Source organism: Danio rerio, chromosome 20, assembly GCF_052040795.2.
Source record: "Danio rerio strain M-AB ecotype USA chromosome 20, GRCz13ab, whole genome shotgun sequence".
In the NCBI taxonomy this organism is placed as follows: Eukaryota; Metazoa; Chordata; class Actinopteri; order Cypriniformes; family Danionidae; genus Danio; species Danio rerio.
In genome coordinates, this window is record NC_141040.1 from 60005001 (window position 1) to 60007500 (window position 2500).

The following is a 2500-nucleotide window of genomic DNA, read 5'->3' on the forward strand; positions in this document are numbered from 1 at the left end:
CAGACCCCCGGTCACCCCATCAGCTTCACTTTGCGAGAAAGAAAAAAAAAAATAATAATTAGAGTTAAAAAGTAGACCCCCGGCCATCCCATAGGCTTCACTTTGCAAGAAAAGTAGTAGAAGAAAAAAAATTGAAAAAGAAAACTACCTGTCACCGCAGAACCCCGGTCATCCCATTGGCTTCACTTTGCGAGAAAGAAAGAAGAAAAAAAAACCGCTGACCCACAGCCAACCCACCAGCCTCACTTTGTAAAAAAATAATAATAATAATAATAATTATAAACAGAGTATATCCCCGGCCATCCCATAGGCTTCACTTTGCAAGAAAAGTAGTAGAAGAAACAAAACTGGAAAAAAAAACTACCTGCCACCGCAGACCCCCGGTCATCCCATTGGCTTCACTTTGCGAAAAAACAAAAACTGATAAAATACTATATACATACCTACATATATATATATATATATATATGTATATATATATATATATATATATATATATATATATATATATATATATATATATTTGTCTGTGTGTGTGTTAAAGGATATATCATGCTTCTACCAGAAATATCCCAGAGACCCACCATCCCCCAAGTGAGACTTTGTCATCTCATTGGCTTCACTTGGCAAAAAACAAAAACTGAAAAAATAAATAAAAATACCTCGTCCCCCGGCCGCCCCATATGTATATATATATATATATATATATATATATATATATATATATATATATATATATGTGTGTGTGTAATTACATATATGTGTTTGAGGTAAAGGATCTATCACGTTTCTACCAGAGACCCACCATCCCCCAAGTGAGAGTTGGACAAGTGTGCCCTAACCTTAACCCAACCATACAACCATAAACCCCTAACTCTAAACCTCAACCTAACCCTAAACCCAATTTTAACTCCACCCCTAACCCCAACCCAAACCCTACCCCCAACCCTAAATCCAACTTTACCCCTCAACCTAACTCCAAACCCTACCCCCAACTTTAACCCCACACCTAACCCCAACCCAAACCCTACCCCAACCCTAAACCCAAATTTAACCCCACACCTAACCCCAACCCAAACCCTACCCTAAACCCAAATCTAACCCTAAACCCCAAATCATAACCTCAAACCCTACCAAGCCTAACCCTAATCCTTTAAGAAAAGACCCACCATCCCCCAATTGAGTGTTGCACGACCATAGTCTCTGTGCCTTTTCTCTCTCTCTCTCTCTCTCTCTCTCTCTCTCTCTCTCTTGCAGGGTGAGCTGAATCGGCTTGACTGACAAAAACGAAGGAAAACCACCACCTCTAGCCAGAGAGCAGGAAAGCCATCCCCCAGCGAGAGTAGGACGACTGTGGCATGGTGCAGTGTTCCACCCAGCAACAAAAGACCCACCATCCCCCAATTGAGTGTTGGACAACCATGGCCTCTGTGCCTCTCTCTCTCTCTCTCTCTCTCTCTCTCTCTCTGTCTCTCCCTCCCTTCCCCTCCTCTCTCTTTCTTGCAGGGTGAGCTGAATCGGCTTGACTTTGACAAAAACGAAGGAAACCCACCACTCCTAAACAGAGAACAGGAAAGTCATGCGCCGAGTGAGAGTTGGAGCAGTGGGCCTTGTGCAGTGTTCCAAAGAGCAAGAAAAGACCCACCATCCCCCAAGTGAGTGTTGGAACCACCAGTGACTCTTTGCCTTTTCTCTTTCTAACCCCCCCCCCCCCCCCCTTCTTACAGGGTGAGCTGAATCGGCTTGACTTTTACAAAAATGGAGGAAACCCACCACCCATAGACAGAGAGCAGGAAAGCCATCCCCCAGCGTGAGAGTTGGAGGAGTGGGCCTCGACGAGTCTTGTGCACTGTTCCAAAGAGCAAGATAAGACCCACCATCCCCCAAGTGAGTGTTGATGACCAGTGGCTCGCTTTCTCTTGAGAGTGAGGGGAATCGGCTTGACTCTACAAAAAGAGGACAGACCCACCATCCCCCAAGTGAGTGTTGGAACCACCAGTGACTCTTTGCCTTTTCTCTCTTTCTCTTTCTTCTCTCTCCTTCTTACAGGGTGAGCTGAATCGGCTTGACTTTGACAAAAATGGAGGAAACCCACCACCCATAGACAGAGAGCAGGAAAGCCATCCCCCAGCGTGAGAGTTGGAGGAGTGGGCCTTGACGAGGCTTGTGCAGTGTTCCAAAGAGCAAGATAAGACCCACCATCCCCCAAGTGAGTGTTGGAGGACCAGTGGCTCGCTTTCTCTTGAGAGTGAGGGGAATCGGCTTGACTCTACAAAAAGAGGACAGACCCACCATCCCCCAAGTGAGTGTTGGAACCACCAGTGACTCTTTGCCTTTTCTCTCTTTCTAAACCCCCCCCCCCCCCCCCCCCTTCTTACAGGGTGAGCTGAATCGGCTTGACTTTTACAAAAATGGAGGAAACCCACCACCCATAGACAGAGAGCAGGAAAGCCATCCCCCAGCGTGAGAGTTGGAGGAGTGGGCCTCGACGAGTCTTGTG

At 46.1% G+C, this 2500-nt stretch overlaps 2 long non-coding RNA genes across 2 annotated transcripts in view; both read left to right on the forward strand.

Annotated features, from left to right (window-relative positions):
* The window catches only part of LOC147839534 (uncharacterized), a 10685-nt gene extending 9264 nt beyond the window's left edge, over positions 1-1421 (forward strand). The window contains exon 3 of the long non-coding RNA XR_015519233.1: positions 1258-1421. This is a non-coding gene — a long non-coding RNA (uncharacterized LOC147839534). The remainder of the gene's footprint in view (positions 1-1257) is intronic.
* A 938-nt stretch (positions 1422-2359) lies between these two features.
* The window catches only part of LOC147839538 (uncharacterized), a 10680-nt gene continuing 10539 nt past the window's right edge, over positions 2360-2500 (forward strand). The window contains exon 1 of the long non-coding RNA XR_015519234.1: positions 2360-2500. This exon is cut by the window's right edge and continues 132 nt beyond it. This is a non-coding gene — a long non-coding RNA (uncharacterized LOC147839538).